This window comes from Gavia stellata, chromosome 10 (assembly GCF_030936135.1).
Source record: "Gavia stellata isolate bGavSte3 chromosome 10, bGavSte3.hap2, whole genome shotgun sequence".
Classification (NCBI taxonomy): domain Eukaryota; kingdom Metazoa; phylum Chordata; class Aves; order Gaviiformes; family Gaviidae; genus Gavia; species Gavia stellata.
In genome coordinates, this window is record NC_082603.1 from 11,524,008 (window position 1) to 11,541,895 (window position 17,888).

Here is a 17,888-nt window from a genome sequence, read left to right on the forward strand (position 1 = left end):
AATGTATGAACCCAGAATTTATGCATATGACTTTGGTAGCTGAAAATGTGAGCATATGAATTTGAGGGTCTGAGAAGGATTTTTAGTAGGCAAATTAGCTTTTAGCTAAGCCACACAAAGTAAACCTGAGAAGATAAAAGAAAATAATATTCATATGTACTAAACTGCTGAGTTTATTTCTATTTATTACTCTGCCAGCAAGTAGCTGGATGGCCTACATGAAAACAGAGGGCTCATTATACCTTACAAGTGCTTTCCTGGGGTTAAAAAGATGGGAAAGAGCTCAGAGAGAGATTTCTTATTTTAAGATTATTAATATGGAGAATTACTAGTGGGAGCAACTTATAACCTTCAAGGCAGTTTTTTTCCTGTGTGTTTAAAAAACCAACCAAACAAACCTTTGATAACCTTTATTTTGATAATGTTATAATCCATCTTCAATGTATGGGAGCCTGAAGCCTTGCTTATCTGCAAAGTTGAACCTTAAGTGCTATGCCTTTTTCTTCTACTCTGAGTATGCCAACTAGAGTGTCTTAAAAAGGGGGATTTTCCTTTTTAGACGGGGATTTTCTAAGAAGGGATTTTCCTTTTTAATTGACTTTGGAAGGAGTTAACTGTGTTTTGAGCTTCCTTATCTGTGCTCACCTGCTTGAGTATGTTGTTAGACTACTTTATTAGTGAAACTTTATGCTGATATTTTTGTTTATTTTTCAAAAGATCAGGTAATTGGAAATAATCTAGTTACTCCTCTCTAGATGCCTTTGGAGAGACTTGGAAAAACTAATTGTAAAAATGTGCTATAGTATGAATCTTGCTGACTTTCATTTGATTTTTCATTCGTTAATTTGAGACAATGAAGGAGAACAGACGTTGCTTATGTAAAATGAGACTGGGAGTGCAACAACATGGAAAACATGCCTATTCTTGTGAGAGGTGTGGTGTGCGATAGCTTATGATGAGGTGCAGTTGAAGAGCTGTTAAGTCTAAGATGTATGCTGCCTAGTACAGGTCTGGTAGAGCTACTGTTTCTGATTGTGTATTTCACACCTTTGCCTTCCCTGCTTCTTCTCCCACCATTGCAGCACTGTCCTACATTTTCACCTCATGGGGGAGGAAGAATTTAAAGGGGAATACTAGTTGGCAACAGAAGCATGCTTCCAGCTGGACTCTAATGATAGACATGTGTTGCAAAAATGTACTGCAAGAAGGGAGAAAGGGAACTAATAGCCTCAGGAGCTATCATTCTGTTGTGAACTGTGGCAATGTAGATTGCATCACAAGGAGTTTTGTGTCTGTGGCTTATGACAAGTTGGTAATTGTAAACTGAAGATAACTCAGTGCACTGTTTACCTAATTTCTTGTTAAACTTGTCATGGATATTCACTTGAGATGTGATTCTATTCAGGTTTGGCTTTTTCATCATACTCTAGTCATGTGGTTTCCTGGTTTTCTTATGTTTGAAAAAAAATCAGAAAGCTTGTCCTAGGTCAAGCCATAGAGGCATTATTTTTCAGGACCAAAATGCAGGCATAGATGTTTCTATGGGTTTTGGAAGTCTGTCTGGGTTTGGGGCAGGTTTTGGTTTCTTTCCTCCTGAAGTATGGCTCTCCATATTTCTTTCAAATCAGACATAGGTCCTTAATAATGAAAATTGATAATGTTTTAACTGCCAGGCACATAATTAACAATGTGTGTCAAAATTTGCAGCTTAAAGAGGTCTCTGGACAAGGTCAGCAAAATAGTTTACTGATTATACTAATTCACATTCATTCTAGAGAGTGTCTATGGTAGATTGTCTGATTATAAAAGTAATTATTAAACTGATATGGAAACTCTACTGCAGTAGCTTAAATTTCATTCTATTATTATATCACTAAATCTACAATAGTATTTAAAAATCATAGGTACAGTAGCCCTGCCAAAAGTTTTTCTACAGCCCTATGCATTTGAGTGATGATAAGCAATGAAAAGCCCAGAGTGGACAGATAGTTACTATTTCACTGTTCCCTTCAGTCCCATCGTGTGTCTGAATATAGGTGCTTGCTACTTGACTGTGCAAGGAAATGATTAAATATGTATGACTGGATTTTTGAATATACAAATTGGGTATTACAGACAATTGTGCTACCCTTGCATGCAAGTTGAAAAAATGGAAGAAGGCAGAGAATTAATTTAGAGAAAACAAGCAAATATGTCTGAAATACTTTAAAACAAATGAACACATAGAGATATTTTATCAGGAAATTCAAAATTTGGTCACTGTGAACATGACTAAATGTAATCAGGTCTGAACAAAGGGGGATCTTTGAGACAGAAGCATAATTAGACTTTTTGATTATAAAGAGTGAAAAAGGATTTTACAGCATCAAATATTTTTGTCTGTTTGCTGGACCTCCCAGAGCAAAAACTTTCTATGTAGTTGAGAAGCAAACCAAAATATTTTTGCATTGTTTTTTGTAAAGACTTGTTTCCATCAGCACTCCATAACTAATATCTGCTTGAAAATCTACTGACTTAAGCATTTAATTACGTGTTTTTCTATATAAGTATTGAAGAATGCATGTATTGGCGAAGTAGTATACCTCTTTTAAGTAGATACATCCTAAATTGAATAATATGTAGTATTTTTCATGGATTGAAAAAGGAAGAAGATATGAAAATAAGTATTTAACAAGGAATAAAATGGGATGTATTTAATCATTAATATCCCTGACAATCATGGAAATATATAGTCTAACTTGAGACTTCTGATGTGTAAGAAGGGATGCAGAGGGTACAGATCATTCTCATTTAGTTTTGGTGTGTGTTTAAGTGCAGTTCTCTCCCTATTCTGTCATAATAATTAGTGAATTTCTATTGATGAGGTCAACAGGGACATATCAGTAAGCTTAGAAATGGACCTGATTTCCCAGTTCAGAGCAGGGACAGAGGGGAAGGTATTCTAGTGTTTCCCCAGAAAGCTCTTTCATCTTATATCTGAAACACAAATTACAGCCAGCTAGCGGTCAAGCATGAATTAAATCTTTGTCATGTAATACCACATCTTTTCAAGCAGATGTCTGAAAAGAATACCTAGTATTTTTACCCTTATTTAAAGGCCAGTGACTAAAATCTTTATTGAACAAACTAAAGGAGGCCAACTCTATGCAGAAGATCTCCAGTTCTTAAGTAATCAAACCTAGTATCTTTTAATAGATGCTTTTGGGTGTTTCTCATATTCACTTATCAACAGCAAATTGTTCTAGGGATAGCTTTGGGCTAAAACAGTATGTCTTTAGAGTAGGTTTTCAGAAGGGCTTAATGTTACTTTACTTTGCTGTCAATGAAGTTAAATGGGAATTCTTATGATGATTTTTAGAGTTGAATTTAGGAAAGGCTAATTATTTCTGTGCAAAGAGGATTTTCACATCAAATTGTCAGAACAAACCACCAGCACTTGGAATGAATCCAGCCCAGGTTGACTGCACCAACTTCTGACGAACCTTTGAGGCAGTTCTAGTGAATGCCTTTAAATTAAAAGAAACTAAATATCAGTAAGGTATTGATGAATGTGGTCAGATTAAAATGAGGCAAAACCTAAAAGTATCTTCAAAGGATCATCCATGGCCTAGGTTCAGTAATCATTACTAAATCATTTAATACACCATTACATAGTGGTCTAGACTAAATTAAGAGCATTTACCCAGAGTTACCATGGGGTAATATCTGACATACCACAGGTAGTTCTTTTTACAAAGGAGACTAAGTCGGGAAAAACAGTTAAATGCTATAGCTAAAATGTAGGTTCTACCATTGGCTGATGTTGTAAGCCTATGTGAAGAGTTGTTATTAAATAAATGTTTAAAGTTTTGCCTCAAATTATTACTTGACCTGTCAGCAGAGGCTGCTATCTCTATTCTTGGTGATATTTAACAATTGATTGAACGAGGCACCCAGCACAGGGTAATGCCAGGTTTTGCCCTGGTTTGAGCAGGACATTGGACTAGGGTGAGGTACTGAGGTCCCTTCTGACCTCACTTATTTCAGGAGTCCTTCTGATGGAACTGTTTCAGAGGCACTTCTGTTGATAAAGATATTTCAGACAGCTCAAGAATTTAAAGTGTATCTACTTCTACATGTTTTTGTCAGCTGTTGGAGAAGAACTTGTATATCTGAAGGATGCTTTGAGCTTTCTGTTCTAAAAGTCAGGAATAATAAGTATATTTTTTGACTACTGACACTTTAGAAAATTACATTTGGGATCTTCATATGTGTGCATAACTTTCTCTAATGCCTATAGTGTGGTAGGTTTTTTGTTGTAGTTGTTTGACAGTAAGAAAGGGTGAGTGAATAGCTGGGGGGAGTTTTGTTTTGCTTTCATAGTCTGCTATCCAATGCCAAACCATTGTAGCTTTGGATGAAGTTTAAAATGGGGTGCAGGGGGGAAATAAAAGAAGTTACATTAGAGGGGGAAAAATAAAGAAATAAAGAAGCTAAGTCACTCTTAATATACAAAATACTCTTTTAATTTAGGAAAAAAGTAAAATAATTTCAACACTTGAAAAGAAAATTGTAGGCTGTTTTTTCTCATCCCCTGTGCAGTGGAAACAATTTTAAAAGTTTAGCTGAACTGTTGAATGTATTCAGTTGCCCTAGATAATCTTGGCAAGTTTAGAACATGCTCAGAAAACTTCATGGTTTCCTGATATTTAGCTCTTCTGAGTTGAGACTATGCCTTTAATAAGCAAAAATCACTGTTATTTTGCATATGGCATTAGAAATAAGCCAATACAGAATAAAATTAGCTGACTGTAATTTAATAACATGAATCTTTTTTCTTAGTGCGAATACTTTGAAACACTAACTTTGAGGGTCTGAGTGTTCAGACTGATGAACTGCACGTACTTTACACTGCAGAAAATAAGAAACCATGAAATCTTGAAAATTCTGTCTTAGATGAATAAATCCTTTCATCTTAAGTGGAGCTGGTTGTTTGAGGGCTGCAAGCAGCAGACCAGATTATAGGAGCAGACCCCCCAAAAAGCAGTTTTGTGACCTTGAAACAGCTTTCCCTGGACTTTTGACATGAAAAAAAGCTTTAAATGCAGGTCAAAAATCTGGATTCAATACCTAGCTCTGTTAGTGACTTCACGTGACTAGTCAAACTTCTTTTGTTAGAATAGTTTAGAAGAAGAAATGTCTCAGATAGTCACACAATTATTTAGAAATTTGAATGTATTCTCTTAAGATGCTGTCAAAGTGCAAATTGTTATTTAATCAATATTTGTAATTGTGAATAACTGTACATATGTACAGGTCAATAAGTACCTGCTTCTGGAAAACAGTGTTTCAGTACATCTGGAATATGTTACTGAAAGTGGAAACAAAAACCAGCTAATATTTAAAAAACAAAAGAAACAAAAAATCTCACTTGATCTAGTTTAGAAGCTAGTTTGTTTAGAACACATTATTTCTATCTGACTCCCTAACCATATCCTGTATTTTAGTTTTAAATTCTCCATGAATGTTTTTATCTGGCTCTGTACTATTTGTACCTCTAAATTTCATTGGTGTAAGCAGGAGTCTGGCTATGTGATGAATTGAAGTATTGCAGCTGTCAGAGTAAGAAATTTCAGTGGAGTCTAAAGATAGACTTGTCTCTTGTATCTATTTGTTGGTAGAGAAAGAGGGTGATTGATGAGAAGTACAGTATATGAAAGAACAGTTAAAACACTGACACTATAATACAGTGTCTCATTGGGTGATGTGGTGTTTTGACTACATGGCTGCAGCAGGTCTGTAATTTAAATGCCATTAATGGGACAAAAAGCAATAGGATGGAGACAGGAATACTGTAAAATCTCTGAGTCTGTACTTACAATGCAGATAAAATAACCCTTTGAACTTGTGGTGCCAAATGTTGTCCAAAGTTACCTTTCTTCCATGGGAAAAGTAGTTTTTGGTTTTGTGGGGTTTTGTTTCTTCCCTTCCTCCTAGCACAGACAAACATTTTCTGTTTAGATTGCTTGGCTTGTGTCACTACAAAGATCCCAGGCAAAGGGAGGCTGCTTGTATTTAGCCTAACTCATGTTCTGTTCACACATTCAGTACAGAATTCGCTATTGTGAATAGTCATGACTATGTTTTCTTTGTGCTTGTTGGCTTTTGAATATGCTGCTTTATACTTCAGTAAAAGTAGCACACAGAACTAATTTCATCAGAAGCTATTGGTGTTTAGCTGTAACTGAGTTACACATAGTCCTGTGACTGCATCCCAGTTATAATATCTCATTTGTTTCCACTCGGCTGTTGTAATGTTCCCTGCCTTTTAGACTTGTCCTTTCTCTTGCTCTCCTTTTTTCCTTTTTTTTTTTTGGCCCCCATTTAAAATTATAACTGACTTTGTTTTGCTTATCGAACTTAAGTGTGGGTAAGCACGTATTTTCCGTACCCTCACAGAAGCCAAACATTTAATGCACCTTAATGTAATATATGCTGTAATTGTGTGCCAAATTGGACTGAGTCTTTCCAGAAACAGTTCCTGATCTTTGAGAACCTTGCAAAATGTGTACAATATGTTAATTGTGAAGCTTTTTTTAAGCACGTATTTCAAAAGAGGAGAAAAAATGCTGTGTAAGTGAAACTTGTTTAAAGGGCTCTGCCATTTCTAGCAGGAGACTGTTGTAATATTGCATTATTTCTTTATACTGATAGAATGCAAACAAAAGAATGAAGCCTTTGTAAATTGCACTTAGGCTTTTGTTTCCCTTAAACTGGTTCATTGTATGTAAGTCTGGTACTATACCACATATATACTAGATGTTTCCAGTTTTGGCTAAGTGGATGGATTTTTTTCAAAATATTCTTGCAGTGCTAACAAAGTTTAAATCCAAAGTCTGTTCTGTGAATAAATCAAAACTTAATAGTAATAGTTGCTAAAGGGATGACGGGGGGTGGTGGTGTCAGAAAAGCTGTCTCTTTATAGTACAAGCCTTACTTTCTAAGTGTGGTAAATGCGTGCGTGTATGTATGCCTTTCTTTTCTCCCTTAAAATCAAATTGTACTTAAAATTCAATACAAGTTTCTCTGTTACAAAATATGACATGGATCTACTTATACTGAAGGTAAGAGAAGTGAAGAACAGTAAACTGCATTAACTTAGAAATTTTGGATCTTATCAGAAGCTATTTATTGAGAATTATCTTTATCTGGTATCTGTCATGTGAGGCTACCTCTTTCAAGCAAAGTCTTTCAAATCTGTGGTCATCAAAATGGCTTTCTAATGATTCTGTGTATTCATATAGCAACTCAGCTTCTTCCAAAACCTAGTACTAGAATAGAAATCTTATGGCTGCTTTGGTTTTGGAAGGTATCTTGATCAGAACAGTCAATAAAATGCAAAAAGGTACATTGGCCAAGTGAAAGCAATTGTCTGTGTTTATTCCCTTCTGAATATTACTGAAGAAAGATTTCCCTTAAACCACTACGCATGGCTACTACAATCAGTACTTAGTTTTGGCAGGGGGCAGATGGGGTTCTTCAAAGAAGTGATTAGTGGTCCTAATAAAGTTTCTCTGTCAGGCAGTCCAAGAATTTTAACTAGAAATTATGGCTGTAAGTTATAAATTTTGGAAGGTTAGGTTTTCTCAACTTCTAACAGCAAATGCAATAGATACAACCTTGTAGTATGTTGGGGAACTGCACCACTTCTAGATCCTGTCTTGTAGAGATCATTGTTTTCTTTTTTATCATTATTTGGAAGTGTCATGAGTGAAATATCAAGATTCTGGGTCTTGAGGTACAAATATTGAGAAAACTTGGCTTCCCTTTATTTCCTCTTGCTGTATTTGTTGCTAGTTTCTTCTTTCACTGCCCTGCCAACGTACTAATACCTTATTTTTGTTAGTTTGTCTTTCTGCTTGATAGTGGAACAGAAATTATGCAAACAGAAACAAAATTTCTTTTATTTTCAGTTCCTACTGTACAGTTTTTTCCTTGCTATCTCAAAGGAATCATTACTTATGAAATCCTTTGGCTTAGTGTGACTGCACTTTCTCGCTATGGCTAGTCACAGTGATTAAAACAACCTCTTGTTTACCTGCTATTGGAAAAAACAGTAGTTCAAATAGCTAAAGGCCTCTGACTTTTTGTGCTGAATTTTCCAAATTCAGTGTTTTGCAAATAGACTTGTGTCTCTGCATGTGTAGCTCATGGTTTATCATGTACTATTTACATACATGTGCAACATAAACCCGTGAATTTTGGGTAAACTTTTGCTTCTTTAATTTCTGTTATGTCTTTCCATGCAAGATAAAAATGACAGGAAATGCCTCTACAGTAAATGTAGAATTTACACATGTCAGTTGCTGAAAATAGTGTTGAAGGGGACTATTTACGTACAAAATTCTTACAATTTTTGTATGTGACTTCTGAAAAATAATGATTTCTTTCTTAGCACCCTTGTCACAAAAGCTTGGCCTGGTAGGCTAGGAATTCTTTCCCCTTGCTCTTGAAAACCATGGAAAACTAGAATTTACCTAGAGCTTAATCACCTGTGCTGGAATCTCCTTAAAGTTAGTGGAAGTGTTTGTAAGAATCAGGAAGAGCTTAGGGGTGTTGTAACAGCTGCTCACAAACCAAATTGCCTGGGGGCAAGACCTGCTAGGAGTCACAGACTTTGAAATAAAAGCCCAGTGTTTTAATATTATAGCCATAACCTTCCGGTCTTTAAGTTGCAATATGTTCTAGTAGGAAATTTAGGGGAAATGCTAGAAAAATTTGCAGCTTATTTGCATCACCTTCCCCCACTTATTTGGCCTTAATGTTCTTCATAATTCTCAGAGGTGTTGGGCATAAGTATCAGCTGATTTTTAAGAACAGAAGAAAGTTTGAAATTAAAAATACTGACTAGAATATTTCAGAAATGGGCATATGTTTGCCCATATTAAGTTATTAACAGATTTGAAACTATCAGCTTGAATAGCACAAAAGCAATATCCCAATTTCTTTATCAGCATAACTTGTGCCTTCAAGATCAGAAAATATATACTTCATGGGGATGGACTGGTACTAATCTCTTAACTGTAGTAGTATTACTGATACTGCTTCAGAGACTCTGAATGGAAGAAGGATTTATGGTCTTTAAAGCAATGTTGCATCTCCTCTTTTTCTGTATTCTGAAAACTATTGTAACAGCATAATCAGAAGGAAAAATTAATCAGTTGCTGAAAGAAGTGGGAAAATAAATATGAAGAAACCAAAATGCTCAAGGATTAACTAACAATTTAGAGCATTTGGAGATGCTAGGATGGTGTGCATGTACTTCACACAGAATAGACAGTATTTGAGTAGTATCTAGTGCTTACAGTCCTCTGGGAACCTCCGAACGTGAATGAGCCGTAATGTAATATTTAGTGAGCCACAGTCCTGTGATTTATCTGCACAGAAGAGAAAAATGTGTAAAGGTGGGCATGGGTGTTGGAAGAAGCTAGAGAGGGCATGGCAGCCCTTATGGTAAGAAGTTAATTTCACCTGGCTTCATTTACCTGATATGGATCAAGGTTGCAAGTGGTCACTTCCTTGTCATATAACAGAGTGCAGCTGAAGAGAAATGAGTCATTTTTCTTGCATTTATTGCCACAAACCCTCTGTGAACATGAAATCAAAGCACAACTTGAAAAGTAATGGCTAGTGTTTTCCCAACCTGTTTTTTTAAATAAGATCAGAATATGAGTTAGTGAAGAAACTTACTGGCAGGTTTGGTAAAATCAATCTTAGGTATAACACCATTTTTCTACTTAAGAAACAATTTATGAAATGAAAGGGAGCTATTTTTCATGCCCAACTGGATTTTAAATATAGAGTGAATGTGCACAATTTCTGCATGTCGTAAAAGCATATTATGCACTTAGATAGATTTTCCTAATAAATGACTTGCACACAAGTAATTCTTTCAGTAACCAAAATGGTTGTTACTTTTCTGCTAAAAGTCCTGAGTATATTTTGTAACAATTAAAACCCTGAGGAGAGCACAGTTCACTTCCTGATGTAGCAGTGCAGTCCCAGCTGCCCTCCCAAGAGCAGAATTCCAGATGTTCCTGTTTTGCTGTATGGACTGGTGCTGTAATTGTTGGACAGTAAGGATATGATTTGGCTATCTGATAATGTTGTATTTGAAATACTTTCACTGTGGCTGTAGTGATGTGTATACACAATATGAAGAAAACTGTATTATGGATTGCAGTCTTTAAATGCATTCATATTGCTAAAGTGAGTGCAAGAAGTGCTTAGATTTGAGGATATCTGGAATCCCACGTAATGGGAGAATTAGCTAGTATCTAAAGCAGTATATAAGGTAACATAGCCGATGATTTGAACCTGTCATTCATAGAATCATTTAGGTTGGAAAAGACCTTTAAGATAATAGAGTCCAACCATAAACCTAACACTGCCAAGTCCACCACTAAACTATATCTCTAAGCACCACATCTACAGTCTTTTAAATAACTCCAGGGATAGTGACTCAAACACCTCCCTGGGCAGCCTGTTTCAATGTCTGATAACCCTTTTGGTGAAGAAGTTTTTCCTAATATCCAATCTTAAACCTCTCCTGGTGCAACTTAAGGCCATTTCCTCTTGTCCTATCACTAGTCACTTGGGAGAAGAGACCAACACCCACTTCTCTACAACCTCCTTTCAGGTAGTCGTAGAAAGTGGCAAGGTCTTCCCTGAACCTCTTTCTCTCCAAACAACCCCAGTTCCCTCAGCGGCTCCTCATAGGATTTTTTTCTGTAGACCCTTCACCTTAATCATGCTACTTGCTTGCTCTGGTCACGATTATAGTGTGTACATAGAGGGGAAGAAGAAAAACCCATCTAGGGAAGTGTTTCTACATGTTCAGCTCTGGTGTTTCTTGCACCGTTTCATGGGGCTGTTTTTATAGGACACTAAAAGTTTAATAAAGCTTGGATTCAGTAAGACCGCAGAATATGAGAACAACTTTAGTTGTGGTTGTTCCCATGTTTTCGGTATTTTTTTTCAGAATATGTTCTACCATGGTTGAATGTGCATGTGTTCAAATTTCTTGAACGTGTTCGTGACGGGGTTGGGGGCTGATCCTGGATTCCTTCCACACCTAATTATTCCATTAAATGCTGTGGATATTCTGGTTGTGGATTATCTTGTTTTAAATCACCACTACATATCATTTAAATGATTTTAAATGCCCTAGTGAGCAGTTGATCACGGGCAGAAAGCTTCTCAGGTACTAGTAATAACTGCGGCAGAAGAGGAACACCAAACATTAATTTCTTCAAACACAGTTCGCAAACTCTGTGGCCACTTCTATTTTCCTAATCTGCTTAGTCTGAAAATGGCTTTTTTAATTTTTTTTTTTGCAAGACGTAGCAAAACAGGGCCTTGATTTCAGGTGATGCTGCTGATGTATTATTGTAATAGAAATTTGTAATCAAGATTATAGTAACTGTCAACAGTATACAGCTCCACTTTCAGGATGAGAAAAATGGAGATGATGATTCCCAGATCCGTAGAATCCTACTTTGTTGGAGAAAGACTGTAGGGGCAAACATGGGCTTAGGTGTATGGAGAAAAGGATCTTCTCTCCCTTCTGGGCATGTGGAGTTGAACATTCACTTTGCTTTGTGGTCTAGGCTTATTACTAAATGCTCAAGCCTGGAGGCATTTCCTAAATGAGGCTGCAACTGTATAGCTTTTAAACTCAATCAGTCCCCTCTTCTGTTTTCTCCGTACTGCATCAATTATAATGGAGTTTACTTGGCTGTGTGAGAAAGGGAAGGTGTAGGGGTCCCTGTAACCAGCCCTCTTCTTTCCCTGTAGTGCGGTGGAATGGCTACATCTTATGTGGCCCTTTGGCAGCAGCAAGCTAGATTCTCCAGAATCTTAAAATGTAAATTATGGTTAATGGGGGGATGCTGGGACAATAAAATCATTCAACAGCAAAGAAATAAGTGAGTTAGCTTCCACTACCTGATGTGAGACTCCTTCAGAGTAGAAAGAATACCAAACTGGGCTGTGCTTTGTGTAATATCGACATGATAGGTTGGCCCAGGGTGTTTCTTCCACACAGCAATCTCCTGAGGCTTGTGGTCTTCTGTAAAATGCAAACTTGAGAGAAAGCAATCCTATCACAACTATTACTAATACCCAAAAAAAGTGTCCTAAGGAAATTGCTATTCACAGGATTAAGAACCGATTAGAGTGTATTTAACAAAGCAGTCGAACTGAGATGTTACCATTAAAAAAGAAAAAGTAACAAAAATGACGACAAAACACCTAATAACTGCCTTAAGGAAAAAACCCTTTGTTAGGGTTCAGGCATAAGAAAATACTTGGCCTGTTTTGAACTGCAGTGTTTTTGTAACATGCTTTTGTTGGATCACAATCTTCTCTCTCTTCTCTGTTTGATCTAAAAGTCCAACTGTGTTAATTTAACAAATTAATGTAACGCATTAAGCTTGTAACATGATTAAAGGTATTACTAGTACTTTCTATAAAGAATGTTTTTTCTCATTCTGTTAGGAGTTTTTCCCTGCAATTGCAGATGTATACAAAACTGTAACTACATCTGGTTAAAAATTTAATCTATTTTTTTTCCCCCTGTGGGGAAAATGCAAGATGTTTTGAAGAAATATATTTTTCAATTGACATTTTTCTGGGAAGCCCTTTTGTATGAGGAGAAGAAAAAAAGACCCCTTGCTGCCCCAGAAGGGTTGATAGCCTGGTGTTTTTGGTGTGCCTCTGGAATGTTAGAGCTCTGTTGTTGTTGTTGTTGGAGAAGGGCCTGGAAACCTGGGTTTCTGATACTCTGTGTGCAAGTCTTAACGATCAGACTACCATCTATCTGGAAAGTGATAGTGCTGCCTAGTTTTTCTCCTCCTATTTCCTTTGCTATGACCTCCTTTCTCCAAAAGAAAATGAAAATAACTTAGACATATCTCTCTTTAGTCTAATACAGAAGAAAGAGATATTCTTTTCTAATTGGTCTTAACAGCAATGTATAGAGCCATTGTTTATGTTGTCTAGTAAAGAAAAAAATGTAATTATGATATAAAGTTTACCCTTAGCAATGAAGTGAAACAACTGTAAATGTTTGGAGAGAAAGGTTCTGTAGCTGTGGCTGAAGAGTTCTGTTTGGAGCAATGGAAAATTCTTGTATATATTCCACTGAGTATCGCAAAGAAGCATCTTGCTGTCTGCGCACTTGTATAGGTACTTAATACTTTGCTTTATTTACGCATAGTAAAAACTAGAACTAATATTGACAATGTGAGGGCTGCTTCAAAAAAATACAAAACCAAACAGAAAAAAACATGTGTGAGGAAAAAATCCTGTTCATGAAGCTGAAGTGACTCTTTATGGAAGAATAAAAATAATCAGTCTGATATATCTGAATCCCTCTCTTCCACTTATTCAAAAACATGCAAAACCTTAGCGTAATTTTATTGCCAACTATTACAGCATCTCTTTTGAAGTACAAATTCTAACTGAAATCAGTGAAATGTCTTTCAAAAAGTTCAGCATGCGTGCTAAGGTATTACAGATTTTTCTTTTATGTACTTGAACACAGGTATGTCTGATTTTCTTTAAAGCTTCTGTCAGTGGGGAAAGAAATGTTATGGTTGGATCATGCTCCCATAGGATGTGCCTTATTTTTAGTACTTCATGTTTTAATATTCTTCGCTTAATGGTGTTTTGGGGGGTGTTTCTGAATCATTACTTTGCAGAAAGAAACAGACATTGCTGTCCATCTCCAAATGGGTTTCCACCTTGTTTAAAGATTGGTGCTTTTCTCCTTTATTCTTTAGAAAAGATAATTTTAAATTAGATTCTGCTTTCCAGATAAGGTACTCTTAATTTTTAATTCAAGGGAACAAGAGGGGGTAACATTGGGGTATATTTGATCTCTTTGAATTATTTCAGTCTGCCTTTAAAAACTACCAGCATTGTAACTTTCTCTTGAAAGGCTGCTGTTGCAGTCAGATGTTTGTTGGCTGGACTGAAAAGTATGCTTTGGATACTGTTTTGAAAACAATCTAGTGCCCCATAAGTGCAATATACAATAAAAGGAAGTAATGCTCAAGACCTATTGTGTGTGGATTGCTGCAAACTGCTTTTCTCTTAATGCTTTCAGCTTGCTGATCTGAATAAAAGGTTGTTTCTACATTTTATTCCAGTTATCTAGGTGAAATTCTTCATTTCAGGTCCTTTTTGTTTTTGCTTTCACCTGTTTTTACAGGTTTTTAGTGCTGCCTGTTTAACATGTGTGCAGTGAACAGCTGTACTAGTGAGTTCCTGCAGATGATGTGAGCCAGTATGAGTTTTATAACTGCCCCTATGGTGTTCAGTCATGGAAGCCTTGATTTAGGAAAAAGAAATCATATTCCGTCATGGATGTCTTCAAATTTCCTGACCTAGACCTAGAAAAAAAATGTGTGTTTTTTTCTGTCACCCTCTGTACTGAGCTGTCTTGGATGACTTTCTTCTGTGGCTCCTAAACATGCCAGATAAAGTTTGGAGCTATCCAGTAATTGCATGTTCCAAGTTCCTTTTCGTATCTACAGCAATCCTGTTAATGTTACTTCTTTTAAAGCTCTTTGTTAGTAAATATAATCAGATAAAAGGCTACCTACTCTGGATTTCTGCTCTGTAAAAGTCCGTTAAATAAACACAGTATTACCAGCTGAGTGACTTCTGAGCTTACTTTTACTGAGGGTTTTAGTGGGCTGTTAACAACTACAGGTATGGCTTTTTTTACTTCTTGATTTGAGGGGGTATTTTGCTTATCAGATCACCTCTGTTTTCCTGATTCCTTCATGTATGACTTTGCTCTAAAGGAGAGCCATATCTAACTATATTTTCTTTATTATGAGTTCAAAATACCTATTAATCTGGAAATAATTTCAGAAAGTGTATTCCACTGTTGAAATAGTGGCCATGACACCACTATTTTGTATCTCTAGTTTTGTATAAAAATTTCATATATTTAAAATTCATAATTGAGTTTCTTTTCAAGATAAATTTCAGAAAGACAAACCTTAAACAGACCTGTATCAGTGTGCTTACCTAGGAACTAAGTTGGACATTACAGCTGTATCATAGTGTGCATCTGGAGGGGGGACTTAAACTGTAGTGGCAACCTTTCACATGGGTGTACTATGCAGTTGTTTGCAGGACTTAATATCTTTGTATAAGTTTTTCAGCTGGATTTAATGTTCTCCTTGCTCTGGAAAAGTAAAGTGTTTTCTGTGGCATGTCCTAGACCCCTTTCTCATTTCTCCCACTTCTACCATCAAATCACTGTATCACAGGTATATATGCAGGACTTTTTTTTCCTTTTTATAGTAGTTGCTAAATAATGCTGCCAAGTTTGTCGAGTCAGAAATGTAATCAACACTCTATACAGCATTTCTTAGAGACTGAGATTGAAAAGGAAATAGACAACAAAATCAACGCTGCTGGTCAAGAGTTGCAATGAGGTGTTTTCCAGGGGAAAGAATAGTAATAGCAAAGCCAGGACTCATTGGTCCTATTATCTGTGCACGAGAACAGCATTGTCTTTTTGTCCCTTCCTTATGCCCCACAAAACAACCTCCAGTTTTGGTGAATTAGAAATATAGAGATTTAATCTTCACTCTTTAAAAGTAATTTTCTAGCTCTTTCCATTGCTAAGATAGAATGGAAACCATAAACCAATGGTAAATGTCAGCTAACCACTAGACTTGAAAGAACCAGCAGCTGGCTTTTGCTTATGAAGCGGAGAAACTGCGTGGGAGGAGATGTAAAGAACCTCCTCAAATACCCACTCTAACAGAGGGGGGTGGGAGGGAGACTGTACCGAATATGAGTTTTAACCTTTAGAATTCTTTTGCTATTCTCTTGTATTCTTAGACTTGTATGAAAATGCAAAATGGCAATTGATTTGTTTCAGGTTAAAGGCATCAGACAAAGGCCCTATGCCACCTAAAACTAATTTCTGATAAGAAATGGTGCACTTAATTTGCCTGTATCAATTTTGTGTCTCGTAAAGATTTATGGTATGAATCTCCAACATTCTTGAAATGTATTTAATGAATAATTGTTTGCAAAGAGCTTGAGTGTGCTTCAAATCAGATGCAATGTTTTTAATGCAGTAACATTATTAACAACGTTGTTAGAGTAGTACTGAAATGGCAGCACTTAAAAAATGCATCTACCACAAATCTGAAATGATGGGTTTGTTTTGAGTACAAATAAACATAAGGGAAGTGGATTGGGTGATATTAATTCATGATGTATAAACTGAGATCAAAAATAGTCCACAGGTTTATGCTAATATAAATTGAGACAAATTCTAGGTTGGCAACACTGTTTGATCTAAAAGCTGTCTAAGCAAGGCAACTAATGTTTCTTCTGCTTCTAAAAGGAAGTCTATACCTGCTGTCGAGGAAAGACAAAGGGTTGGGTTTGGGTGTTTTTGTTGTTTTTCAAGTAACTTATTTTTTCAATAATTCATTGATCCTTCATCACTTTCTGATATGGAAAACAATATATAGCCTCATTAGTTGATGGCACAATGACTTTTAACTTATTCTGAAAAGATTCAGGGTAAACAGACTAGAAACTGAAGAAAGAAGTTTTTTTCTGAAAACAGTCAATTATAAGACACTTAACCAATGCATCTGAAAAACATGGTGGCAATCTGTCTGGTTTCAATTGGAGAACTTTCTGTATCTAGATGCTGATTTTACTGGGCAGATGAAACTGCTCTCAAGGAATGGTAAATACTGTTCAGTATGGGAAGACTGTTTTTACATGTTTGAGGAACAACTCTCATATGCAAAAAAAAAAAAGGGTATAACTGCAACTTTGTTATTTCACCTGCTCTTTTTAGAAGTGTCCTTTCTTGTTTGCTGACAACTCCCACTATGGAGCGCTTGTCCACAGTCCTGGGAATTACTATTAACTCCCCAAGACGGGGGTGGGAGATTAGAACTGGTGAGCAAGGGCTGGAAGGGTACCAGCTGGAGGATATTTGTGACAGATAAGAATAGCAGGAAGAGAGACAGAGAGAAAAAGAAATGGTCAGCACTTTTGGCTTTTAAAAAGTGAGGTGCATATGACTTGCTGTTATGTTTTTGCAATGTCTTGTTTCCAGACTGCTGGCTTAGTCAGCCACATCTTTAATTTGCCTAGTCTATAACAGCTGCTTCTGCTGCTACCACAGAAAGAAATTATAGTTTCCAACCCTTTATTTCATCCCTCTTACCTATAATCCTCAAGTTCCAGTCTGTCTGACCACTTGACTAGGCTTTTTTAATTAGCAGATCTTTTTGGGGGCCCTTAAATGTTTTGCATATACAGAAACACTAAACAGCCTTGGAAACTCTTGATGAGATGAAAAACATCCTGCTGGGAAATATAAAATGGCATATAGTGCCTAGAATAATGATTTCCATAATTGAGATTTTCATGTGCTGTACTAAAGGCATCATTTACCTGGGGTCCTGTTCTTATGAAAAGGAAAAAAATATTTAGTCATTTAAAAACTTGTCTGTTTAATTCAGTCTCTACACTGTTTTGTTGATTCCTGTGAAGAAGGCTTATGGGTTTGGCATGAAATACACAAAAGGCCTGAGATGAAAACTAGCATTCAGATATTTCTGTGCAATCTGTGGTTTGGATGTACTTACTTGATTTGCCCAAATGAGGCAGGTGTAGTTTCATTACTATCTTTTCCTTGTACCTGAGACCCCGTGCTGCCTGATCATTTGGCTGAGGTGACATGTTGTTAATGAAGTGCTAATAAACAACATAATTTGGGAAGGTACACTCTTCTGTAGAAAGTAATAGCTCTCACTGCTGCAAGTATCTTAATGTAATCAAAGAAAACA

General features: G+C 36.3%; 1 long non-coding RNA gene across 1 annotated transcript in view; it reads right to left on the minus strand.

Moving 5' to 3' along the window:
- Positions 1-17,888, minus strand: part of LOC132317631 (uncharacterized) — a 63,354-nt gene that overhangs the window by 16,218 nt on the left and 29,248 nt on the right. The gene's annotated exons all lie outside the window — the stretch shown is intronic.